The sequence below is a fragment of the Columba livia genome, chromosome 1, assembly GCF_036013475.1.
Source record: "Columba livia isolate bColLiv1 breed racing homer chromosome 1, bColLiv1.pat.W.v2, whole genome shotgun sequence".
Taxonomy (NCBI): Eukaryota; Metazoa; Chordata; class Aves; order Columbiformes; family Columbidae; genus Columba; species Columba livia.
The window spans coordinates 163,958,112-163,971,833 of NC_088602.1; the positions used below are offsets into that span (position 1 = coordinate 163,958,112).

At 36.9% G+C, this 13,722-nt stretch overlaps 1 long non-coding RNA gene across 1 annotated transcript; it reads right to left on the reverse strand.

Moving 5' to 3' along the window:
* Nucleotides 1–7,207: 7,207 nt before the first annotated feature.
* Nucleotides 7,208–12,386, reverse strand: LOC135576477 (uncharacterized). Its single transcript, XR_010468240.1, has 4 exons — nt 11,511–12,386; nt 10,279–10,345; nt 9,234–9,377; nt 7,208–7,610 (listed from the first exon to the last, which is right to left on the reverse strand). It is a non-coding gene; the product is annotated as an uncharacterized LOC135576477 (long non-coding RNA).
* Nucleotides 12,387–13,722: the final 1,336 nt, after the last annotated feature.

Below are 13,722 nucleotides of genomic sequence, written 5' to 3' on the forward strand. Positions count from 1 at the left end.
ACAGAGGGGATCACTTAGTGACTTAAAAAAAAATAGTGTTTAATCGGAAGAACAGTCACTAAAATTTAATCTTTTATTATTTTCAGAATATAATCTGCACTCTATTTCCATAGATTTTAATTATGTTAAATGTTATTGAAATAAGGTTTCATTTGGTGATAACGATGCAAATGGATTTGTGTTCTCTATGGGAAATATTAAATTGCCCCAGCTAAATGTTTCTGTGATAACATTACACAGCATCTCAAAGAAGCCAGAAGCAATGTAAGAAGTGATGGTTAGAAACTCAATGTTGTTGCCTTAATCTGTTTTCACCGAGACTATTATTAATTAAATGTTACTAATACTTTTGTGAGTTATAGAAATGACCCTAGGAAATTCCAGTTAATCCTCCTGGGCACCATGTTCTCAGTAGGAACAGTTCTATTTTTCCCTTTTAAGAAAATAAAATGGAGGACAGAATGGAAAAAGAATCTTAACCATTTTGCCTTACAAATAATTGATATGTCCATATCCAGAGTCAGTCTTCCAATTTTTGTTTGTATGTATATGTCTCATTTAAATTATTCTCTTCCTACTTGGTCAGAATAATAGATGCATGAAAATATATAATTGGTCTCATTGCCTCTAAGTGAAACATGTAGTTCACAGGAGCTGCTTTTCTTGTAAAATTATTAGGACTTGGTTTCTGAAAACAAAAGTAACTGCCCAGGTTATCCTTATAAATACATAATGCATTATGAAATACACCTTTTGTATTAGCTTTTCTTATTGGAATTACTTTCCAGAACAATTATTTCTTTGTTTATTCATTACATGTTTTAAATGTAATTTTCTCTATTTTTTTCAGTAGTTATATTTTGAGCATTCTCATCTATTACAGCACCAAAGCAGATACTGCTTGCTTTTTCCATTGTTACCTGATGTAACTCAGAAGTGATGTACAGCCATACTATCTACTTCATTGACACAGACAGTGATAAATAAAAATATAGAATATAACTGCAATTTCTATATGACTTCTCAATAGAAAATGGAAGCACTTCCCTAAAATTAGAATTGCTTTCAGTTTGCCTATATGAGTTCAAACATTCTAAAAATTCTGAGGAGAAAACACATATCATATCCAAAACATGGCTTAGGCACGTATATAATTGTGGTCTCTGAATGATGTTCCAAAGAATAAAGGAGCCAAAGGGTTTGGTGCTGGCATTTTGTTCTAGTGAGACTTTGACTAGAAAAAGATGATCCAAGAAGATCTGCACAAAATATTTGAAGGATGAGAAAACACTCCACATGTGGAAATCCAATCTCATTTTAGTTGTTTTGTTACAAAAAATGTTGACGTTTGATCATTAATTCAGTAACAACACTTTTCAATTTATTAAGCAACAGTGACTACAGGCTAACACTGGGCAGAAAGACTCTAGAAATAACATATGTACCTTTAACCAGCACTGTGATCAGTTGAAGAAGGGTCCAAGTGACAAAGCTGCTTCATCACTAAATAATTTTTAAGTATTTTTTTTTCTTAGCTCATGTGATCTAGTCCAGTATTAAATTATGCTGGAATGTAATATGGCCATGTCATGCAGGTTAGACCATGAAGCACTTTTTATGGTTTTACAGCCAGTAGATCTATAGACTTCACCTTTGAAATCTGCGTAATTTCAAACAAGAATCTTCACAAAATTAATTAGTACTGTTCTGTGTGGACAGACTGAATACAATAAGGATCTTGCAACGAGTTCGGGATCCAGAGTTAACTGCCTTCTCCTAAGTAAATAATGGGGACTCAGATTTCTTCAGAGAAATATGTAGTATTTATAATATGAGGTAGACATAATTCTAAAATAGAAAATGCACAAACAAACATTTATGTTATTAAAAGTGAATAGGCATTTATTTGCAATGGTGGTAAAAGCTCTACCCTGCTATTCCTGTGAATCCTGTAATTTTCATAAGCAAGAAAAAGGTGGTAAAAATTAAGGTCTTCTGAGGCATGGACATTAAGCATTCAGCACTACATCATAATAAAAGTATCAGTTGTTATCTGTTTCCTGGTTTTACTTTTGTAAAGTCAACAGTGTTGCTGTATGGCTTCATTTCAAAGGAATTCAGAGCATTTCTGTTCAGAAGAAGGCAAGCTGGCCTTCTGTATGAATAGAGGTATTAGAGATAATTGAGGTAAGCTTTTATTTTTGCATTCATATTGATTATATTATGATGGGAATCTTACTTGAAAATTGAGAAGCAAAAGATGATACTTTGCTTGAAAATACATATGATGCACCTAAAATGTCAAAGAATGCTAGGTAGGTCTTGGATACTTATAATGAGGAAAAAAAACACACTGAAATGAAGCTGAAAGAGATAAATAATTTTTGAGAGAAACTTCTACCTACTGTAATCACAGTAGAATCCAGACTGCTTGTTTACATTGATGGTTCTCATGCAGAGGAGGTATATAATTTCCAGAAACTAGTGGAACCATCATTTAAGTTTGATGATTGATTAAATTCTTCTTTTGTGCTTTATAGGAACACAAATATGTGGTTTCAGCCTAATACTTGGATTGCTATGTACTTCCACTAATGAATTTTAAGTTGTTAGTGGGAAAGTAGATAACTTCCTCTCATATTCTTCTCTCATTTATGAAAATTATTCAACCTGCATATCACTTTTTTTACGCAAACTGAATATTTGCTTTTGTCTTTCCCTTGTGCTAGACTTCCCTTTATTTTCTTTATTGCTAACTGTGATTAGTAAAACTACAGGATATCAGACAAGTGGAAAGACCAACACTTCTGTAAAGATAAATCTGCATTTAAACCTGTAGCTATGACAATAGCAACACAGTTTGCAGGGATATTCATAAGGATTGATTAAGTCTTAAACATGAATTTTAGTTTGAACATTCCAAACTAATAGCTCAGTTAACTCATGCTTGTCAGGGAGGACTATAAGTACCTGGTTCCTGGAAGTTAACTAGTGGCCACACAGAGCTGACAGTTCTGCACAGATTTAAAAAGTGTTAGTGTAAATTGCTGTTTCCTTACTCAGTATATCTGAGATAATGTGTATCCAGAAAGAAGGCCAAGCATCACCACAAACTAGGTCACATGGAATAAATTAAGTGTCCTGTGCTTCTCTCTAAAATGATATCTATAACCAGCTTTGCTGTGTCCAGTATCAGCATCCCATGCAAAATCCCCACTGGAGCTGACCCTTATTAAAATTATTTTCCACTTAATAAGAACCATCTTCTTTAAAACATCTGAACTATTTGTTGGACAGAATTATTAGTCACCTAAGTATTTGCATCAGATTGGTGTTTTAATTTATTTCTATGATTGGAACATGTACTGAAGAGTTGTAGATGCAGAAATGGGCAGGGGGTTCTATGTGTCACCACAGTACATATCCAGAGGCAAAATTTTATACTGCACTGGCTGGTGACAATCTGACAGGAATAAAAGTAGAGACTAAAAATCTGAAAGCTTCTTTTTCCTTCTCCCCTTCACCAGAAAATCCTTACCTGCTGTTACATTCTGGAAACTGTTCCCACTCTGTTTGCTGTGAGTCTTTAGTGCAGCTGAAGTTTCCCACCTTTTTTCTAAAAGTTTCAGAACCTTTATTTCCTCTGTGATATTTTGCTTGAAGGTAACGCATTAGATTTGCAGTATGCTGAGGTTTCCTTACCATGTTTCATTATGGTTGTTGCCTTTCTCTGCAGTGGCAGCCTGTGTTTATAACTTAACAGTTCAGTTTGTTTGCTCAACTGCCTTTGCATTCCTCGGACTTACAACTCACTGCAATATTAGTTCTTGTTGCCAGGACACTTTGTATAACACTTGACTCTATTTTAGTGTACACCTATTTTTGGAGCAGTGCAATGAACAGAGCTTTGCCTTAGTCGTTTATTTTGCTCAGACATTTATTTGGAAGATACTAGTTCTGTTAGGGTATCCACAGATGACAGATTTCTCCATTCATTGGTAGTAGACCAAATATGGCCAAGACCAGATGCTCACAGCTTAGTTGTGAGCACAGAAATCCTTATACTCTGTGTGTTAAATTAGTCTCAGACGATCTGCATTGATAATACATGCCCTCAGTTTTCTTTCTTTTACACCATGTTCAGTTGCTTCTCTGTGAGAGCAAGTTGGATGCAAGGTACTACTACTAGTGAGTAGAGTACTCTAGTTTGGTGACATACTGCACCAACTTTGAACTAATATGGCTAATACAACTAATATTCACTAATATAAAATTATGTTGCTCTGAAGGGCCAGCACAAAGCTGCTAAGCCTATACTGTGCCCTTGTATTAACCAGTATGCTAATGCCTGCCTTTAGCTGCTGTCTGATCTCTTCTGCACATGCTATGCAGTTTCACGTGAGGCTGCCCCAGGCTCTTTCGAGCAGAAAGTCATGAAATCTCTGGCTTCTTTAGCATGTATGACATTAGCTGACAAATACTGCATCTGTGTGCAGGCAGCCTGGGCTGGAGGCTAAGAGGTTGGCTCTCCCAGCTGTGCTGTTTAAATCTGAGACAGGAATTTCTGCTGGGGAGAAAGCAACCAAATGCCATCACCAGTTAAATTAAGGATGCTTTTCTCCTAGGAATCTTTTGTGTTGCCTGTATTTGAACAAGTCTTGGCTTTAAATCTCAACTGAAGTAAAGTACCTGATAGAAAGGCAGTCCAGTCCATAAAAATGGGAATTGTGAATCTTTAATGCATCAAGTGACAACACAACAGTTACGAACAGTTAAGATAGTGTGAATGATGCCTTTGTGGAAAGAATGCAATTCATGTTCATTCAAAGACAACGTAAAATTACAAGTGGCTGTGGCAAGATTGGGAAACTAATCTGTATTTTCACACTATTATAAAATGCCTAGATTTGCTTCTTCAGATTTTATACAAATAGCACAACAAAACTCTTCAAGCATTCACCACTGTCAAGTTTAACTTAATTATACAGTCAATAATTTCTGCTTCACTTTCTTTCACCTAATTCTTCCTCACCTAGTTTTTTCTTCCTGTTATCTCAATTGATGTAAACCAGTATGTTAAAATATTTTTCTAAAGATGGAATACTTGTTCTTAGCAACAGTAGTCATTTACTGTGCATTTATATCCAGCTTTTCCTGTTGCTCAGTCCATAGGCCCTGGTCTCTGGTAGACTTAATTTAGTGCATTTCTGCAGCTGCAGAGATTGACCAGTATTAAAAGGAAATGTAAAAATCAAAGAAACTGTTTCAGTACATTTTTCTCTAGGAGACTGAGGGCAGTATGGGGATGGAAAAAGGCTGATTCATGCAGAAGGGTTGTATCTTTCTGTATATTGTTGTACAGCAATTTATCTTGTTTAAATAACTGGAAAAAAAAATCAGGTTTAAATAATAACTTCTGATGTCCATGTCATAGATGTGAATGAGAATATAGTGTCTCAAAAGTAGCTCAGGAACCCATTATTTTCAAAAACTGACAGAGGCAAAAATATTTCCATGCACGTGGATGTGATCAGTATTATCACACTGTTCCCCTAACAACCATGCAAAGCAGAGAATGGGATTTTGTCTATTCAAACCCACTGTTTCATCTTGTATAATGCTGCTGGTAGCGTTCACTGTTCCTTCTTTTTGATGGGTGCATCTGATAACAGACTTCAAGGCAAATGTGCTGAAAGGCATCTCTCAACCTAGGGAAGGGCAATGTTGCTTTGCACAGTTATTTTTTATATATAATTGTCAGTACAAAGCCTTCCAACAGTTTTAGAAAGTACATTGTCGCTTCATATCTCTCTAGGGAAACAGGAAGACGTGCAATGGCTCAAAAAGAATAGCCATGAAGACAAAGATTACAGTTAACCAATGTAACTTTCAAATAGATTTATGTTTTTCTGAACAGATTTTATTTGGGTATCTAAGACAATTACCCTAAATGTAGACCAAACAGTAGCATATTGTACCATCATAGACGATACTTCAACAGCACAAAGGTTTTGGCAGCAGCTAACTCATACTTTATATGTCTTTGCATGTGGTAATACACCCAGTGCATGCTATTTGTCAGCATAATGACAATTCATGTATTCCCTGACTGCCTAGAGGAAAAGGTTTAAATGCAACATTGTTTCTGGCTAAGGGACAGTTGTCTAAAATCTTGAAACTCAAGCCTCTCATTAGTTTCACAATATCTGGGAGATCTGGTACAGTATGTTCCTGCAACAGCCCTGCTTAAATCTGTGGCCAGTTTCTCCCAAGCTGTGATCAAGACGGAGTACGTATAAATTGTTTTATTTAGGTTCTACAGCAAGATATTAAAAGACTGAGGCAACTTGACAACTGATCATTTTAAGAAAAGATAGTTAAAATAAAATGTGTGAAATCAGCTGGGCTCTGCAGTCTCTCAGGACTTCATTCCTTTGATAGCACCACAGCACTGGAAACCAGTTGGGCAGAGGAGGATACTGTGAAATGTAGAAAGGATCAGACTGCTTCAGTTTGCTTTCTTCCTTTCTAATATATTTTGAGTGTTATTGGTGTGGAAAGTCCAGGAACTTCAGATAGAGGTATGATTATAAAGCTAAAGGCAACATGTAACGAGCCACCCAGCCTTTTGTCTGTCCTTGGTGGAGCAATTTGAAATCTAAAGTAGGTCACAAGTCAATTCATTTTGTAGACTTGACCTTGTGTACTGGGTGGACATTTAATCCCACCACAAAACCACTGGATAATGTTATAAATACCAATTTTGAAACAGCCCTTTTGGGACAGTGTCTTTATCTTGGCAACTGGTTTCTGCTGGAAAGGGACTAAAACAGTTCAGAATACAAACTCTTCTAATATGCTGTTCTTACATCATGTGCACTTGTATATTGACAGCTTGATGGCTGGATTTTCTAATTATATTGAACCTCTCAGCCTCACAGCTCATTCTCAGTTTAGGCAGTCATTGTTTATTTGCTTTATTTTTCCTATATTTTTCTTTTTTTCATCTGTTATCTTCACTGCTTTATCTGTCCTCTTGTTGAGGCTTAGCAGGAGCCAGTGAATAGTCCTTCTATGTGAATAGCATTAGTAAGCAGTCCACTATGAAGACTTCGTGCCAAACGGAAGAAGGACCTGGATGAAGGATAGGATCTGCCCATTAAACTTTTTGTTTATCATCAAATATTATCAAATCCAGAACATTGAGATCTGGGTTATTCCACAAATGGACTTGTTTCTTTTTCTTAACTGTTCTTACTGAGAAAAAAAAAATGTAAACCATGTGCCTTGAGCTGAATTAATTGTAACGGAAATTCTTGGCAGCTTTTAAGATAAATAGTGTCACGGACAGCACTTCAAACAACACACTTCGTATAGAATTTCCTTGTTTTCTCTTAAATTTATTTGTTTTCTTTTCTATTTAAAAAATAAAATATTGTAAGGTGGCACTTCGGAGTTGCAAGGCTGGTGTTCTTTTTTTTCCTCTACAGATGGATCTGGATTGGAAATTAAGTGTCAGATTATCCCTTTTTATGGATTCCTAGGGGAGTCAACCTCCAAATTTTAAAGCTCTTCAGAGTTCTTCTGTTAACAAGAGGAACACAAAATGCCTGGAGGGAGAAACAAATTAATTTAATTTTTCAACTTTTCCATTGAATCTGTAGAACTGATTTTAATTAATTCAAGACCAAGGAAGCCCTCAGTGTCAGGGGCTGTTGGGAAAAACAGCCTGGATCTCTGGGAGGATTGGCAGAAATCTTCTGACTATTCCAGCAACTCAGGAGTGTGTGGACCACGAGTTATCATTTCAGCACTTCCGCGTGGGGACTTGGGGCTCCACCAAACCTGTGGTCCAAATGTCTGAGTACATTTCACCAAGAATCCAAATAATGGAGGAGAGGATATCTGCACATACTGGGAACTTGTGTGTGAAGGAAAGAAGGAATAAGGAAATTAAGTTAAAAATAAAATAAAATTAAAAAAAAGCTAGTTTAGTTAAAATAAATATTTTACTACCCAAAGGAGTTGGGTACTTTCCATCAGATGAGGGAAATAAATTCATGCCTTATAATGAACAAAAATAAGCCTTCAGTAGACAATAATATAGTTTATGTTTTAGCTTCAGGCCTGTAAATATTTTGCTTGACTACTGATCCTGTTGATTTCCACTTTTCTCACCATCTATTTTTACTACAATTTGTTTTAACAAAAAAATAGAATAAAGATTATAATTTAGCAAGTGATTGATAATTTAGTTACATAAAAGTATAAAAGTAGACCCACATAGTTGTTCAGAATTTCCCTGTGGCTGACAGAGACTTTCAAGTAGTGACTCAACCCCTGCATAACAGATGCATGAGACAGGTGAAATTAATTACATTTGATTTTTCTTTTTCTGTCTCTCCTCACTGCAGATGGAGTCTAGATAGCTAATGTATACCACTTGTCCATCTTTTAGACAGTGAAAATGAGGTAAAGTGAACCCCAGTTCTGCTGCATGGCTTGAGTAATCCCCCTACAGTACAGTCCTGAGCTAGTTGATGCCTCCAGTAGTTACTGCAACCTAAATAAAAGCAATATTTTAGCAATTTTTTAACTGGAATAGAGTGAGAAACAACTGTATTTTGTCTGCTGCTAAGTATTTCACATCACATCAGACCATGTATAAATGCTGAGACAAGTAATAAAATAACAACTCAGATTCCAAGATGTTAAATTATGTTTAATATTACCACTTCCCCCTCCAGGAAGAAATCGTGACTTCTGTGATCCTAAACTGTTTATTTTTTTATATATTTAGACAATGCCCACAATTATTAACAGAATTGCCTTTTATGGTGTATTTTATTATTAAATATGCAAATGGATCTCCTCATGTAGCTAAATATTCTTGCAGTTAAATCCTACTTCGTCCTTCTAGGACGCTCTAGTGCCTGTTCCTGAGATAAAAATGTGTATTGTGACAAAGCAACTGCAGAACAGAGCTGTAGAAAAATGCACTAGGTCATAAAAACACTTATCGCCTAGGTAAATGAGCTGAAAAACTGTTTTTGGATTCCTGTCTTGATAAAGACAAGACAAAAAAAAATGACATCACTGCCTTCATTTACTGGCTTTTTCTTCAAAGGGTCATTCAATGTTTCAGATAATAATTGACTTAATTCACCTTAAGACAGTTAAAAATTGAGATACTTTAACCAATTTCAAATTGGTGAAACAAAATGAGTACAAACCACATGCAAAAACAGTAGCTGCATCAGTGGCATTCCCTCTGATGTCAGTAGGTATAAGATCAGCAGGGGTCAATGCCAGTCTTGCTGGTCTAACATGGTGGTTGCTTGTTGACTTCAGGGCAAATTCCATTAGAGTAACTTCTCCTGCAACACATTGCACAGGACTTGTAAAAAAAAGGAACATGTTTTGTTACACCATATGATATAGCTAAAAAAGCAGGCAAGGCTGAGAGTGCATGATGGCTGAAATAAAAGATAATTTTTTTCTGACTAATAAGAGATATTACTCCTGCATACTTATGACAGAGAAATTACTTGGCTTTTTGCTCATTTCTACTCTCAGACCTAAGAATATAAATCCAGTCTGATTGGTCTCTGAACTTAATAAAAAAAATAATGTTTACCTGAGACCTAACGTACAGCTCAACATTTTAATTGTAGCCATTATCAAGGATTAACTAAAGAACACCTTGTTTAGCTTCTAGATACTCCATTAGCATTTCCACAATTACTAGCATCCACAGAAACATTGCAAACTTCATTGAATCCTTCCAAAACATCAGCAAGTCACAGGCCAAAAATGGGTTTATTAAAAGATATACATTATATAGATTACATAATGTCGTAATACACTGAGAACAAGAATAGGCCGCTATACTTCAAGGACCATTTTAGGGTTTTCTCTCAAGCACCAGGAGACACAAAACTGTGGCTGGATTATTTCTGTGAAACTCCTTGGTAAACCCCACTGGATATATTCTGTTATATAGCAATGTGATTATTTTGCTTTCTGTGCCTAAAGACAATTACAATTTTGGACAGTACTGAACAAGTTAAGGAAAAGCCACAGCTGTGGCAATGATTTCCAGGTTATCTCTTTGCATGGGGTTTACCACATTACCAGTACTAAAGGAACATAGCATAATGGAATCACAGAATGGTTTGTGTTGAAAGGGACCTTTAAAGATCTAGTTCCAACCTCTTCTGTCATGGGCAGGGACATATTCCACTACATCAGGTTGCTCAAAACCTCATCCAGCCTGACCTTGAACACTTCCAAAGATGGGGCATCCACAACTTCTCTGGGCAGCCTGTTCCAGTGTCTCACCACCCTCATAGTAAAAAACAAACAAACAAACAAACAACTCTCTTATTATTTATTATATAAATCTAACCTTTTCCAGTTTAAAACCATTGCCTCCTGTCCTGTCACTACAGTCCTTGGTAAAAAATGTCTCTTCATCTTATAAGCCCCCTTTATGTATTGAAAGAATGTAACTGAGTCTCCTCAGAGCCTTCTCTTCTCCAGATCGAATAAACCCACATGTGTCAACCTTTCTTTGTAGAAGTGTTCCAGCCCTCTGATAATTTTCATGGCCCTTCTCTGGACCTGCTGTAGTAGACCCATGCCTTTGTTGTACTGGAGACCCCAGAGTTAGATGCAGCATGCCAGCTGGGGTCTCATGAGGGTGGAATAGAGGAGGAAAGTCACCTTGCTCGACCTGCTGGCCACACTTCTCTTTATGCAGCCGAGTTTATGATTTGCTTTCTAGGCTGCAAGTACACATTGCTGGCTCATGTCCAGTTTTTCAATAACAAGTATCCCCAAGTCCTCCACAGGGCTCTCCTTAATCCGTTCATGCCACAGTCTGTACTGATATTGAGGATGTCCCCAGGCCATGTATAGGACCTTGCACTTGGCCTTGTGGAACTTCCTGAGGTTTGCATGGGCCCACTCCTCAAGTCTGCCAAGGTCCTCTTGGATGGCATCCCTTCCCTCAGGTATATTAGCTGCACCACTCATCTTGGTGTCATGTGCAAACTTGCTGAGGATGCGCTCAATCCCACCATTTATGTCATTAATAGACACCTATAGTCTTTATTAATAAAGACCTATAAAGATCTATAGTCTTTCGGTGAATGGAATTCTGGAGACATCATTATGTATTGTTTCCTGTGGAAAGTTAAGTCAGCTTCCATATTGTCAGTAGTCATAGTCTCATGATAACTGTGACATGTGTGGATCAATTTTAGGCACAGACCACTTAGGGAGCTGGCTAGGGCAATAGACTTCCAGGGACACAGATGATTCCTCATCTTGCATCTCAAATAACCTGTCACTGGTCGGTGGAAGAGAGCAGAAGAAAAGATGTGATATTACAGTGAACTGCAGAGAACATCTATCAGTTTGGGATACAACTATATTGGTGAGGCTGAGAAGGCAGAAGGAGAGAAGAAACAGAAGAATAAGAAAAAAACACCACTTTGAATGCCTACCTGTCCAACACAGACTCAGGTTCAAGTACATCCCTTCAAAGTTCCCTACCATTCAATTCTGGCTTCACTGCTGACAAGTTTTGAGACAGCTCCAGCTTTAGGTAGAGGGTGCAAGCCTAGGGGAGGTAGGATTTCAAGGAGACTTGTCACCAACATCAGAGAGCATGGTTGCCACCTACTGTTCATGGTAACAGAAGCATCCTAAAAAGGTCACTGGACTACTGTGAGTGGGCTGCAGGGTAGGGGATGTGCCCATCTCCAACAGGTAAGAAAAAGAGTGCCAACACATAATGTCTGGGCTAGCTACCTAGATATTTGGAGAACATCTGTGGAAAGTAGCAACTGTTATCACAATGTCTGTACATCAAATCAGTATTTTAAATGCCTATTTTGGCAGAAATTTTGAAGCTAAAAGTATGTTGTTAAAGGAGACAGGAGAAATTTGAAAGACAGGAAACATCCAGAGGAAGTCTGAGAAAACTGTAATAAAAGCTACTGAGGTATTTTTTTCTCCACAGACTTATATGCCAAAACTTTTATTAGATAGTTTAATTATTGCTCAAGCAGTTTAGCTTAACTCACCTAGTTGTAGTCCCAGTTTCATTTTCTCCAGGCAGAAAGAAGCAACAAAGCATGGGAGATGAACCTGTTTCCTTGGGTCCTCTCAGATGATCATATGCTTCTTTCTGGTGAAACCATCTTTAAAGCATGGTTGGTCTAGAAATATATCACCTGCTGTGAATAGAGGTACTTCAATCTGAAAAGGAGAGGACAGGTCTAATAATTTGTAAGGTTAACTGTTACAGGACAAAGTCTGTAATGAATATAGGCTCTACTGTCTCATTTACTCCATTGACCTGCATTCCCCAGCCTCCATCAAATGGCTCTGTGAAGGCTCTGCCTTTCCAAACACAATTACTACCTGCAGCAGATGGGAGTAATCCCTGGACCTCCTTCTCCTTGTCTCTCCCCAGGAACACGAAAGGCGAATTTGTCCCAACCTTGTAGTCTTTCACTCCCTTCTTCGCCTTTTCAAGGAGACAAAATCAGTCTATGAGGAAAGTATGCTTTTGTGATTTAACCTAGTTATTACTTTTAGCAGAGTTGTTTAAATGCTAGAATGTAATTATTAAACACCAGGATTTGAAGTCGTAGGGTTGATGGTTGCGCAATCTGAGATAACTCAAAGAGTTTTGCATTTCAGAAAATGCTGAATGTTCCATCTTAGGTCAAACCAGATGCAGAGTTGCAGAGTGCTAACACCTAGGCAGTTTTGAATGCTGTGGTGTGAGTGGATTAATGCATTGTGCAAGAAGCCGGGGTAAGTAAGCTTTAAATAAAATATGCTAAATGAAGGGAGGAATATCTAAAGGGTTTTCAAAACCACTTTTCATACTGGCATCCAACACATCCTTTGGGTCTAACTATCCAATGAAATCCTAGGTGCTAGTCTAATGGGATTGTTGTAACTTTCTGTTGGTATTGCCACTGTGAATCAGATATTTGACTAACTTTTTCTGCAAAGAAACTAAAAAGAAAATATATTTCCTTATTAAAAAAAAATAAGACTGCAACTCTGAAAGATGTCACAGATTATTGTGAGTTGAAATTAAAATTAATTTCCTGTTTGTATCTGAAATGAAAGTTCAAGTTTACATTTATGAAGAAGAGAACACAGATGCTTCAGTCATGAGTTGCAAATGACGACCAAGTAAGATAGTTATAGACTCAAACTAAGAGAAAAAAAAATAGCGATATTACAAACTTAGTTAGTTAAGGAATCTCATTCATCATTTCATCAGTTTAGTTAATATTCTTAGTACTTTGGATTCAAGGTATGTATTAGTACTTCCTGAAGTAAATATGTTGTATCAGCAGCTCTCAAACTGTGACCTCTGCAGTACCGGTCTTCTGCAAAGCCAAGGCAATTACTCAGTTGTACCATTTGTTTTAGTATACTTAATCTTAGTCATTTAAAGTACATTTAAAATGAAACAAGTCTGGTCTCCTTACTGCAGAAATAGTCTAGTATAAAGTAAGATTAATCTCCTTTCTCTAATGTACGTTATGCTCTTGACCTTGGCTTCCTCTGATGAGCTGAAAACACACAAAAAAGCCAGTAAGTACTTAGAATGAAGCAAGATGAAGATCTTTATTTCTTGCAAAGCATACACGATTCAGAACAGTTGTCCCCAATTTGCAGTCAGTGATC